Genomic DNA, 14530 nt, shown 5'->3' with positions numbered 1-14530 from the left:
TGTTTTCTATGGAAAAATGTATAAATGTTGTGCAAATCTAATGAATCTATCATATTTATGCATTTCTTAAGTAATTACCTGTGTTCGTGAAGTTAAGTGTTAATTTTGTTGTGATTTCTGATGAATCGAGTAGATCTATGTGAAGGCATATCTAGGGTCATTACTTAGTGCGCGAAAGTAGATAGACTACTTATTTACAGTTTGTAAAGTATGATCACAGGCCTTCACAAAGGTCTAGAAGCCATTTCCTTAGAGTTACAATATCAGGCCATAGAGGGATACTGAGCTGCACGAAGGAAAATGTTATGAAACCAGCTCAAGAAAAGATAGAAAAGAAAGATCAACACCTTAGAATTCAGCCTCTTCGAGGGGGAAACCTCCTTTACATTACATAAATGAACAATTCTTGGATGATACAAATGACAAAACCTCCTTTCTATATATAGGAGTCTAAGGAGTCACAATATAATCCAGCCAACCTAACAATAATAATATAAAGCCAAAAAAATAATAATAGAGGGATTCTATGGGGCACAGAAATAACAATATGTGGGTAATAGGGGCACAACAATATAAATAAGGGGTATAACTACAATAGTAATGGGGTAATCACTAGTATTATAGGGACCCAACATGCCCCTCTCCTTCAAAAAAGTGTTGTCCTCAACGCTTGAGCAGTTCTGGATACTTCTGCATAAAATTCTCATCCTCCCATGTGGAATCTTCAGCGGATAAGTTCTTCCACTTGATAAGATACTCTGAAATTGATCGATTTCGTAGCTGTCGAGTTCTTGTTTCTGTGACTGCTTCCGGTTCCAATATAATTTTTCCTTCCTCGTCAAGTTCTGGCAATATTGTTTGAACTGGGAGCTTGTCGCCTATAACCTTCTTTAAACATGAAACATGGAAAACTGGGTGCAATCGAGAAGCTGCAGGAAGCTCCAATTTGTATGCCATAGTACCAATCTTTTCCAACACCTTGTACGGACCATAATACTTTGGTGATAATTTATTATCCTTCTTAGCTTGCTTTAGGGACATTTGCTTATATGGTTGTAGCCGTAGGAATACCCAATCACCTACATCAAAACTTCTTTCACTGCGATGTTGATCTGCCTGTTGTTTCATTCTATTTTGTGCCAACACGAGGTTATCCTTTAAGAGTTGGAGGACTTGTTGTTGATGTTCGATGTGATGTTCCACTGCTTGAACCTTAGAATTTTCTCTTAAATATGATGTGATGGATGGTGGTTGATACCCATAAAGTGCCATAAATGGGGTCATTTTTGTTGCTGTATGGAAGGAAGTGTTATACCACCATTCAGCCAGAGGCAACCATTTGACCCATTGTGTCTGTTTATCAGATACAAAGCAACGAAGATATCCTTCCAAACATTTGTTTACTATCTCAGTTTGCCCATCAGATTGAGGATGATAAGATGAGCTATGAGCTAACTGAGTACCAAGACAAGAAAATAATTCTGTCCAAAAATTTCCAGTGAAAATGGGATCTCTGTCACTTACAATAATCTTTGGGTTTCCATGTAGCTTTTGAACTGTTTCCATAAATGCAGTAGAAACTGTACTGGCTTTAAATGGATGTGATAATGCACAAAAGTGTGCATACTTGGTAAGTCTGTCAACTACCACCATGATGACACTCTTTCCCTCAGACTTGGGTAAACCTGTGATAAAATCCATTGAAACCTCCTCCCAACGTTGGCTTGGAATGGATAAAGGTTGTAATAGACCCGGTGTCTTAATTGTTTCAACTTTATTTTGTTGGCAAACCAAACATTCCGCCACAAACTTTTGAATATCTGATTTAAGGCCATCCCAAAAAAATTCCTTCTTAACCCTGTGGTAAGTTTTTAAAAATCCTGAGTGCCCTCCTAAGGGAGAAGTGTGCAATTCCATAAGAATCTTTTGTTTTAGCTGGGAATTCTTACAGAGGTATAAGCGATCTTTGTACCATAACGAATCATTTTTCCAGCTAAATGTATCAGAAGTACTGGAATCTTGTTGTAGCTTTCGAATAAGTGCCCACACTTCTTCGTCATTCTTCCATTCCTCCTTTGCTTCGTTTATCCAATCTGGTTGGATAATAGAAATGGCACACAACAATGCTTCCACATCCTCATCCTTTCTTGAGAGTGCATCTGCCACCACATTTTGCTTCCCTTTTTTGTAGATGATTTCAAAGTCATAACCCAACATCTTTGTGACCCACTTTTGTTGCTCTTCAGAGGATAATCTTTGTTCTAAAAAGTATTTAAGGCTATCATGATCCGTTTTTACCTTGAAGTGTCTTCCCATTAGGTAGGGTCGCCATTTCTTAAGTGCATGGAGTATTGCCAACATTTCCTTCTCATAAATAGCTTTGCTTAAAAACTTTCCCTTGATTGGACGACTTTCAAAAGCAATGGGTCTTTCATCTTGCATTAGAACAACACCAATTCCATTTCCTGAAGCATCACATTCCACAATAAAGGTTTTTGTGAAGTCCGGTGTAGCTAAGACCGGTGCTTGGCACATTGCCTCTTTAAGATGTTCAAAGGCCTTTGTTGCTTTCGGAGTCCATGAAAATGAATCTTTCTTCAATAATGTTGTTAGAGGTGCTGCTATTCTCCCATAATTCTTAACAAACTTGCGATAATACCCTGTCAACCCAAGAAATCCTCGCAGATGCTTTATGGATGTGGGGATTTTCCATTCCTTAATGGCTTTAATTTTGCTAGGGTCTACCTTAACTCCATGAGATACAATATGACCCAAATATTCCACCTCCTGGACTCCAAAGAAACATTTGGATCTTTTTGCATATAATTGTTTCTCCTCCAATAGTTGTAGCACCTTGTCAACATGTTCAACATGATCCTTCCAAGACTTGCTGTAGATTAGTATATCATCAAAAAATACTAACACAAATTTTCTAAGGAATGGTTTGAAAATTGAATTCATCAAACCTTGAAATGTTGAAGGTGCATTGGTAAGGCCAAAAGGCATGACCAAAAATTCATAATGACCCTCATGAGTTCTAAATGCCGTTTTCGGAATGTCTTCAATCTTCATTCTGATTTGATGATATCCCGAACGAAGATCCAACTTGGTGAAGTAAATTGATCCATGCAATTCATCCAGTAATTCATCAATGACAGGAATGGGGAACTTATCTTTAATAGTGAGCTTGTTGAGCTCCCTATAATCTGGACACATGCGCCATGATCCATCCTTCTTGTGCACCAATACTACTGGAGCTGAGAAAGAACTTTGACTCGGTTGAATTATACCAGCCTCTAGCATTTCTGCAACCATACGTTCAATTTCACTTTTTTGGACATAGGGATATCTGTACGGCCTGATGTTTGGAGGAACACTTCCTGGAATCAGATGAATAGCATGATCATGATCACGCATAGGTGGGAGACCTTTGGGAGTCTCAAATACCTTGGAATGATTGTCCAGGACTTTTTGGAGATCTGGAGAAATAGATGATTCCAATGTGGAAACATCTAGCGAACATAATTGTGCAATTACACCTCTTTGCTCCTTTTTTAGAAGCTTTGTCATGCCATTAGAGCTGATTATCTTTCCTGGTTTCCCTGCAATACCCCTTAATTCAACTTCCTTTCCTTCCACAGAAAATTTCATGAAAAGTTCTTGAAAATTAAAAGCTATTGTACCCAAGGATTGTAGCCATTGGACTCCTAGTACAACATCAGCACCTCCCATTGGAATGGAAAGCATTGGGCTAGTCAATACATATTCTCCCATGGATAGCTTGATATTATGGCACTTTCCAGAACAATTTATTGTTCCTCCATTTGCAATCATCACTTGACACTCTGGTGCTGGATATAGGAAGCAATTCAATTCTTTTGCTACCCTACAATGAATAAAATTGTGGGTGCTTCCTGAATCAATCAACACTATTACCTTTTTCTTCTTGATTTGTCCTTCTATCTTGATGGTTTGAGGAGTGGTAATTCCTGCCAATGCATTACAAGATATGGTCGGATTTATTTGTTCTTCATCTAGGCTTTGTTCCTGGAATATATCCTCTTCTTTTGACCTTTCTTGCTCCTTTTCTTCTTCCTCTTCACAATCTATGTAGAATAATTTCTTCTCAGCACACTTATGACCTTTTGTGTATTTGCTATCACAATTGTAACAAAGCCCTTTTGCTCTTTTTTCTTCCAATTTTTGTGGTGTCAACCTTGTAGGTTGTGGAAGACTATGGGCAACAACACTTCCGTCTTTATAGTTGTGAATGGTATGCTTCCTAGTTGCCATAATTTTGCTTTCCATTTTTCTTGCTAACCTGAATGCCTTCTCTAATGAATCAGGTTCCCAAAGGCGCACATCATGTTGGATATTATCCTTTAAAGACCCTATGAACACATCAATCCTATGCTCCTCTGGAATATCTTTTACCCTTATGTTCAATTTTTGGAACTCCTCAATGTGCTCCATTATTGAACCCTTTTGTTTGAGACTTATCAATTGGCTAAAAAAAGTGTTGCTTTTTGTATCCTCATAATGTGCTATCAATTCTTCCGTAAAAATTGCCCAAGTGATAAATTGTTTACGAGAACAAAGCCATTGATACCATACAAACTGATTTGGTTCCAAATATAAAGTTTCCATACGTACCTTTTGTGTGTTTTGCACATTATTGAGATCGAAGAATTGCTCCATCTGTAATATCCATGTGGCGGGATCCTTGCCATCAAACTTCCTCATATCGATTTTTGGAACATGGTGAGTCTTCGATCCAACATTAGAGTCTATGTAATCATGATTAATATTTCTTTTGTTCTCATCATGAGTTTCCTTTATTACTCTTTCACCCTTAGTGCCATTTCTTGTAGCAACTATCCATCTTATCATCCATGCCATCAATTTTAGCGTCCATGCCATTCACCTTAGCTTCCATGCCATCCATCTTAGCTTCTACACCTTTCTTTAAACCGTCCATCTTAGCTTCTACATCTTTCCTTAAACCATCCATTTTAGATTCTGTTGCTTTTTGTGCAAGTGACACTTGTTGCACTTGTTCTTGTAATTTTGATATATCATGTAGCATTTCTTCTTCTTCTTCATGAGTCATGCTAGAGCTTTCAGGTTCCTTACTAGGTGTTTGCATTTTCTTTCCTCGGGGCATCAGTTACCGATAATAATTCTCTAATATGCCCTTTGAATTCCTTCAAAATAAATTTTCAAACCAAGCTTAAGCAAAAATTAAAGAAAATCTACACACCTTTTTTCACTTTGTAGGAGCTCGATATTTCCTCTGATGTATCTCTGTACTTTTTGATTATCTAGTTCTGAATTTGTGACCTGTAGTAGCCCTCTGTGTCCTCTTTCCAATGCCACAAGTCTGACCCAAATTGGATTCTCCAAGGAAGAGTTATGTGAAATCTCCCACAGTGACTTGATTATAGACTAGTTCAGTAGAGCGAACTTGTACGACGTGCCACGTGTCACTGTTTCAACCTTTGACTCTGAAAAATATATAAAAGAAAACTAAAGTCCGTCTCTTTCTGTAACTTCTTACGAAATTTCAATCCGATGCTCAGAAAGAAAGTTATGACGATTTTCCCCAGGTCACCTGTTTTGAGTGTAATTCAGGAGTCTGCAAAAAGACCAACTTCCTCAGATCATATCTCCGAAAATATCACGTGAAAATTTGGATCCAAGGTTCAGCGCGATTTCTTCTCAAATGGGTTTTTTTTTGCGACTTCTGAAACGTCACAGAAAAACAGTTATAGCGAAAATGCCACGATGACCTGTTTGGAGCAGCGAAACCCTAGAATCCAAAGCTCTGATACCAAATGTTATGAAACCAGCTCAAGAAAAGATAGAAAAGAAAGATCAACGCCTTAGAATTCAGCCTCTTCGAGGGGGCAACCTCCTTTACATTACATAAATGAACAATTCTTGGATGATACAAATGACAAAACCTCCTTTCTATATATAGGAGTCTAAGGAGTCACAATATAATCCAGCCGACCTAACAATAATAATATAAAGCCACAAAAATAATAATAGAGGGATTCTATGGGGCACAGAAATAACAATATGTGGGTAATAGGGGCACAACAATATAAATAAGGGGTATAACTACAATAGTAATGGGGTAATCACTAGTATTATAGGGACCCAATAGAAAATATGAGTTATAAGAGCTAAGACCTCTTATCACACTGTCTCTGGATGTAGAAACCTGGTTCTAGCATCCCCCAATACTTCTTCAGGTGAGACTACAACCTACACTATGCAGGTTGTTACTGAGAGGGCCAACAGTTAGGCTTTTGTTGGTTGGCACAAACAAATCTGAAGCTAGGTCAAGCCCCCTTAAGCCAACAAATGGTTTTGTTGCTAGGACCAGGATCTATCTAAGAGATGTGTGATAAATGGTTCCCTACTAAGAAAGAGATTGACATCTGGATTGATCGAAACATGCACATGTTCGCGGCTCAAGAGAATAGGATCCCTAAATTTTCTAAGGAGTAGTGGTTGCAGAGATATTTGTACACAGACAAGACCGACACATTCTTTTGTTTCTTCCTTGAAGAACTACACAAGTGGTTGTCTAAATTCGTTGATTTTAAAGGGATGTGGAGGCGTAATAGTCCTATAGTCTAGACTCTTGAACTGGTGCGACGTCTGGAAGCATAAGAAAGCAATATCGCGCAGGTTGTGGATCACTGGATTGATCGCACATTGGGAACTTTGTGACTTATTTCACGATTGACAGGAATATCAATTATAGCGAAGTGAAATGAAGGCTCTTTAAAGGACCACGAGGTAAGTATCTGAAGTCATTAAATATTGCGATTAAAATGTTGTTATGTGAAAAGAGGATTATGCAATTACCTTTATGTTTGGGGCTACGTGAAGAGGGATATTCTTTAGATGAAACAAAGGATCCAACCCAAAATATAGTATGCTCATTGAACCCCCTTCAAGTGACGACAAAGGGGTGGCGCTGACTACGCCACTAAGTGAAATTCAATTAATTATGCAGGGTATTCAAAGGAAACCTCATCCATCCACTCCACTTCCACCTCCACCTCCACCTCATACACCTACGTGTTCACCCCCTCCACCTCCATTTGCACCATTCAACATGGCAAACATGATGAAGATGTTGATTTTTAAGGGCACATGGAGCAAAGATCCAGAACAGTTTTGGTTTGTCACAAGAGTTGTTTGGACAGCACAACAAATTACTGATGATAATATTAAGAAAGCATATCTAGTTACATCCTTATAGGATCGCGCATTAACATGGTATATCAATTATTGCACTGATAACCCCAACGCAATGTTGGAAAATACCCAACTGGCTTTGAACCGGGAGTTCAGTAAGCCTAAGTCAAAGGCAAAGTCGGTAATTGAATTTAAGGAAATTCGATAGAAGATAGATTAGACACCTTAGGACTTTGATCAGAGGTTGAAGTACCTGATCAAGTAGGCAAATATGGTAATCACAGATTCCCTACATCGTGACTGGTTTATAACAGAAGCCTTGGAGATCGCGATGAGGCTGGATGCCTCACCTATACAGGATATGAACCTTGGAGTACAAGAGATTCACTCACAATTGGAAAGCCTGCACTTAGAATTGCAGAGCTTGAAGAAAGGAAAGGAAGATCAGCCGAAGGTGCACGCTGAGGTCTGGTGTCTAAAGTGTAAAAGCCATGGACATGATAAGGACCATTTCCCGGTATTTAATAACTATATTATAGGGGGAGGGCATGTTCCCCTGAAACCAGAAAATAATGTTGGGACGAGCGCGAGAGTTGTGTTATCTATCAGGTTACAAGACATCATGCTACTGATAACTGCCATTTATTGTAAAGATTTGTACACACCACTCAGCAGTTGTTTTGGAATTTCTGTAAGTCTGTAGAACACGATGAATGCCATTGTAGGAGTGCAGGTAGAGAACTAGCCTTAGGATTAGGGAACGGGAGTTGCGCATGGAGAATTCCAAGGCCAAGGAAGAGGACGAGACATTGGACCAAGCTAAGGGCGTGGGCAGGTAATATGCTATAACTGTGGATAAGTAAGGCACTTCGTGTGAAATTGTACAAATCCTACACATCCATCGTGTCAGTATTACCAACAGTTTGACCATGTCATAGAGGAATTTCTGGTCCTTATGGAAAATATGTAAGAAAATAAGGCGCAGCCCCAAAAGCATATGCAGAACATTCAAATGATGAGGGCTAAGCCATGCGAAGAATATCAGAGCATAAATATCATGCTAAGAAATGGCATGGCGACTGGTGCAGACAAAGGTAAGCCACCTGAGGGAGACAAATGGGTGTGAAAGGCTGCTGAGAAGGAAGTAGATTTTGATCTTAATCGTGCTAAGGAGACCTTCATGGAAGAAAATAAGAGTTTCACTGAGGCCTCCACCTCAGGAAGTCAGGAGAAAATTCCAGAAACTAGTGGAACACAAGAAGTAGATCCTTCAATACTTGCTACTTTCCTGAAGAATTATATGAAGTTATTGTGCAATTAGAAAGCAGTAAAAAGGTTGCAAGATTTAATAGAAAAGTGCGCTAATAAATAAAATACTCACACTGAACAACACATAGTAATAGATATTGGTAAGCATAAGATGCGAACGGGGTGTGAGATGAGGCTAACTGCGCAGATAGGACAATATGAAATGGACCAAGTAATCTTGGATATGGGGTCTGATATGAATGTCCTGCCTAAGCAGACATGGGAAAGGATAGGGAGACCTACAGTGTAGTGGTCTCCTATTTAGTTGCACATGGCAAATCAGTAGAAGATTATCCCTTTGGGGTGCTTATATGGTGTAACGGTGGACATTGAGGGTGCGAGCGCATTGGCTGACATTGAGGTCATTGAAATAGTGGATGACGGTAACCATTACCTTGCCCTATTAGGAATTGACTAGGCTATTGATATGAATGGGGTAATCGACTTGAAGAAACAGAATATGACATTTGAAAAGAAGTCACTCAGATTTGTAGTGCCATTGGACCCTACAGAAGGAGCGCGTTATACTAAACCTATTTGCGACTATGTAGAAATTGATGATGATCTGGATCAGATATATAATATAACAACACGAGATTAGGATTGGATAAATCCTACAACCAATGGATTGATTACGTGGGACAGGGATAACTCCTGCACCTCAGATTCAGATGAAGAGCTTGAACATTGGCAGAATCGGTTACATGAAGTATCTACGCTCCGCTACAATATGATGACCAAATCGCTGAGGTGTGTCTCGACTGAGGTAAGAAACATCTTGCATTATGATGGTTTGAATGATGTGGAACTATTTTTAGATGAATTTGAAAGGGAATTATTGGAAGAGCATTGATTCCCGCACTGGATTTGGCGATGTGCGCTATGTCTGCCCGTTGGTGGGGTACGCACAAGGAGAACTTTGTTGGATGGAAAGAATACAGAAGAATGATGAAGTTAAGGTTTGGGTATGCTAATACTAGAATTACAGAAAAATACAGTGGGAAGGATGATCTGCATGATCATTTGGCACGATGGACTAAGGCCTTGGGAACAAAACCACAACCAAAATGGGTGCACATTTTTTGTCACACCTTAGATACCATCCCAATGAACTGGTATATGGAGACAAAACTTCGCCATGGAACAACTGAATGATCTAGGTGGATATTGGTGGCCACCTACCAAATCCACTTAGACCCCCACCATTGTTTCTTTCAACTTTTTAGTTTCCTTAATTGTAGCCCAGTTTACTATTTTTAGCAATTTTTCAAGTCCTGAACTTCCAGAGTCGTTTTGAGGCCCTAAACGATGTTTTTTGGGAAAAGTGGGAGAAACATGGGTCCATGGACCCATGTTTCTCATCCCAAAGTTGTAGTTCTCAGATAGATCTTTCTAATGAGATACTATGCGCGTCAAATAGAGATCGTATGGCAAAGTTACGACCCTAAGAAGTTGATGTACCAATTTACCCAAATGGGGCCCATAGTTTGGCATTTCATCTTCTAGGGTTAGGTTTTGGAATGTTAAGGGTTTTCTTCTCAACAATAAATAGGCCTTCGAGCCTCATTGTAACATAGTTTAGAGGCATGTAGCTATCACATCTCTTCTCAGAGATAAGCTAGCATCGCCCTAGCTGATTTATTTCCAATTCTATTTGTAAGAATATTTCAGTATTTTACATTAATGAAATGAAGTATTATTTCTGCTGCATCTCTGTGTTTATGGTTATCTCTATAATTTGTTTCGTTCCTATTTAAATATGGATCAGTGGTATTAGAGCAGTCTGCTTTTTCTCTGTTTTTCTTCACATGTCCCCAATGAGGTCGGGATATAAGGAGTTAGGGCTTGAATTGGTCGAACCTTTGCAAGACCAACCTCACAAATCCTGATGGCCTCCCATGGTGGATGAAAAGAAAGACCAGGGGGCAAGAGATCCTATCGAAATCTTGCTCGAAGAAGCCCTCAAGTGACAAAGGAACGTGATGATGGACAACTTCGCCCAGATCCTTCAGTGGCTACCCAGGGGTGACACATCGGCTTCCAACAGCTACTCTGGAAATGCCACACCATTTAAGGTACAAGTTAATTTTGAAATCCCCATATTCGAGGGTGAAATAGATGCAGATGCCGTCAATAAATGGTTAAATCTGCTAGAGGGTTATTTTTTTGTTCATGATTTTTCCAATCGAGAAAAGATTATTTTTTCTCCTCTCAAAGCAGACCCCCACGTCAAGGACTGGTGGGAAACCTACTGTGAGCAGAAGGATGAAAGTACAGAATCACTGTTTTTAGCAGCATCCACTTGGGATTCATTCTGAGAGGCCATCAAGGGGTAGTACTACCCTATCGGAAGTTATGAGGATCAATACATAAAGTGGACCACACTGCGGCAGGGAAAGGACCAAGACGTGCTGGAGTTTACCAATATTTTCCATACCCTTTGCACAAAGTTGGGTATCAAGGACTTGGAGCAGCATACCATGGCTGCCTGCACAAGTACATCCAGGAAGAAATAGAATTCTTGAACATCCCCTCGCTCGGCACAACATACCGATATGCCGTCAAGGTCGAGCAAAAGTTTAAAAAGAAGAAGCAAGACTTTGGATCTGCGAATCTGAAGCAAGGGAAAGGTGCCCCCAAACCACAAAACAAAGGACAAAGCCAAGGCAGGGTGGCCCAAGAAAACCCTCCAAAGCTGAAAGCAAAGAACAATGCCGTGAAGTCGAAAAATGAAACAGGAAAGTGGTGTGAGTTCCATAAGAGCTCCACTCACAGCACAAGTGAGTGTCGGGCCAAACAGTCACTGGTGGCCAAGCTAAACGTTTTAGAATCAGATGCATTTTCTGACTCTAAGTCAGAACCTGACAAGGGGAATGGCAAAGGGAAGCAGATTATCGATGCGGAGCCCAACGCCACCGTTGCCACCACGAAGATCCAGAAGGAGGAACCCCAAGATCCAGAGGGGGAGGAGTGTCTCTTCCACTTCCAGATGTGGGTAAAGGGCACCCCACTACAATTCATTGTCGACATCAGGAGCCAAAAGAACCTCATTTCAGTAGAGGTCGTGAAGTGGCTGGGCTTACCAACCACAACACATCCACAATCGTACACCATCGGGTGGCTTCACCAAGGACGGGATCTTCGCGTGAGCTAGCAGTGTCGCCTTCCATACAACATCAAACCCTTCACGGATGAGGTATTGTGTGACATTGCTCCCCTTGAAGTTTGTGATGTATTATTAGGACAACCTTACTTTTGGAAGCGACATGTTGTGTATGAATCAAGGCCCCGTGCTATTATTGTTACTTTGGGAAATAAGTTGTACAGGATACCGGAGGTAGCACCGCCTACCGCCATCTCTTTGATTACTGGAAAACAATGTAGTAAGATCGTTTCCTAAACCAGGAAATTTGTTTTCCTGATGATACGCCCTAAAGGAATGAAGAAGATGGTGGCCACGACCTCTAGACAGGGCCCCTCCGCACAACAACTATAGATGGACAAGGTCGTGGAGGACTATGAGGATATCTTCACCTCCCCCGCAGGGGTTCCTTTACACTGTCAGGTCAAGCACTCCATCGATCTGACCCTAGGTGCGTCATTGCCCAATGGACCAATCTATCGGCGCTCTGTTTTGGAGAACGATGAAATCAAGAGGCAGATTTAGGAGCTGCTACAGAAAGGTCACATCCATCCAAGTTCATCACCCTGTGGGAGCCTGATCGTGTTGGTACAGAACAAGGATGGGACTTGGAGACTCTGTATTGACTATCGGGCGCTGAACAAGATCATTATTTGTAATAGGTACCCAATCCCATGGATTAATGACCTCTTGGACCAACTAAAGGAGGAAAAATATTTCAGCAAGATTGATTTGAAGTCAGGATATCACCAGGTACCAATCGAACCCTCCGATGTGTTAAAGACTTCCTTCAAAGCCAAGGAGGGCCTTTTTGAATGGTTGGTTATGCCTTTCGGATTGATGAATGCTCCCGCAACCTTCATGAGGCTAATGGATGACATCTTGTGGCCATTCACCAACTCATTTGTAGTGGTATACTTGGATGACATCCTGATCTTCAGCCAGAGTTGGGAAAAACACCTCCACCACATCCGACAGGTTCTCCAAACATTGTAGCAACACAAGTTATGTGCCAATTTGGAGAAATGCACTTTTGACATGACCAAGGTTCAGTATCTGGGATACATTATTAATGAATAGGGGGTACATGTGGATCCATCCAAGATCCAAGTCATTCGATATTGGCCGTCTCCAACCACTCTGATAGAGCTTCTCAACTTTCTAGGTCTTGCCAACTTCTACCGCAGGTTCATGTTGGGATTTTCTCATATCACTTGGCCCTTGAGTCAAGTCACTAAGGGAGGAGCGAAAACAAAATTCTTTTGGTCTGAATCTCAACAGAAGGCATTCATAGAGTTGAAAGATCGCCTCTGCACGGCACCAGTGCTCGCATTACCAGACTTGCAACAACCATTTGAGGTCGAGACATATGCCTCTGACTATGCTATTGGGGTAGTCCTCACTCAACACGGGCATCCAGTGGAATATCATAGTGAGACACTTTTAGACACAGTCTAGAAGTATTCCACTTATCACAAAGAGATGTATTCCATTGTGCAGGCCTGCCGACAATGGAAGCATAACATTTTGGGGAAGGAAACGGTCATCCACACAGACCATCGACCCTTGCAGTTCATACAGACCCAAGGGAAATTACAGAATGATCGCCATTAGAAGTGGTCCACATACCTGCAACAGTTCCATTTGAATATCAAGTGTAAGAAGGGTAGCACCAATATTGTTGCAGATTGCCTCAATTGACTACCGATCATGGTGTTAACTATTGTGCTCAACTCTTGTGGGCACGAGACTTCTTATTGGCCACTTCTCTACAAAAGCAACCTAGATTTTGGCCACACATACCGGACACTCTTGAAGGGTCAGCATGTTCCAGATTTTCACCTCCAAGATGCCTTGTTATGCCACCTGGGTCACCATTGTGTTCCTTCAAGCGAGCGTGCCAAGATGATTTGGGAAGCACACTACAGTCGAGCTACTAGACATTTCGGGGTCGAGAAAATGGCGGTAGTACTGCAGAAGTATTTCTATTGGCCGAATCTTTGACAGGATGTCGGGAAGTACATCACATCATGCACTGCCTACACCATTGCCAAACCAACCATCAAGAATCAAGGCCTCTATACCCTGCTGCCTACCCCTAGTTGACCTTGGGAATCCATCTCCATGGATTACATGTCAGGCCTTCCTTCCACTAAGCATGGAAACGACTGTGTTTTTGTGGTCATCGACAGGTTCTTGAAGATGGCCATTATGGTTGCTTGCAAGAAGAATATCACAGCAGAAGCCACTATTAAACTCTTCTTTGAATGAGTGTGGGTACACTTTGGGATCCCACAATCTATCATCTCAGATCGGGACAACAAGTTACTCAGTACATTTTGGTCTAGTCTCTGGTCGATGCTCGACACCAAACTCACTAAGTCCACAGCCTTCCATCCTCAAACTGATGGCCAGACAAAGGTTGTCAACAGGATGATCGTACACATTCTGTGCATGTACAACTCAAAGCATCCACGCACATGGGATGAGAGCCTCCCCTATGTTCAGCACAGCTACAACCGGGCTCTCCATAGCTCAACTGGCCATAGCCCTTTTCAGGTGGGCTTGGGATTCTAGCCGCTATGTCCCATTGATGTGGCCATGCCATTTGCATCTACTCACACAGATTCGGCTCATGTCCAGTCCGAAACAAATAAGGAAAATAGCTTCATTAAGCACATCCAACATATTCACCAGTAGCTCCATGACATTCTGGAGAAATCAAATGCCAAGTACAAGCAGTGACATGATCAACATCGGGTGCCACACAAGTTTTAGGTGGGCGACAAAGTCTAGTTGCATTTGCAAAAGGAACGCCTCACCGGAGTCTATCGAAAACTCAGACCACTCTGATATGGGCCTTAC

The sequence above is a fragment of the Pinus tabuliformis genome, chromosome 1_2 (assembly GCF_031772625.1).
Source record: "Pinus tabuliformis cultivar Carrire ecotype Pingquan chromosome 1_2, CPIR1, whole genome shotgun sequence".
NCBI lineage: Eukaryota > Viridiplantae > Streptophyta > Pinopsida > Pinales > Pinaceae > Pinus > Pinus tabuliformis.
This window is presented reverse-complemented; position numbering follows the sequence as displayed.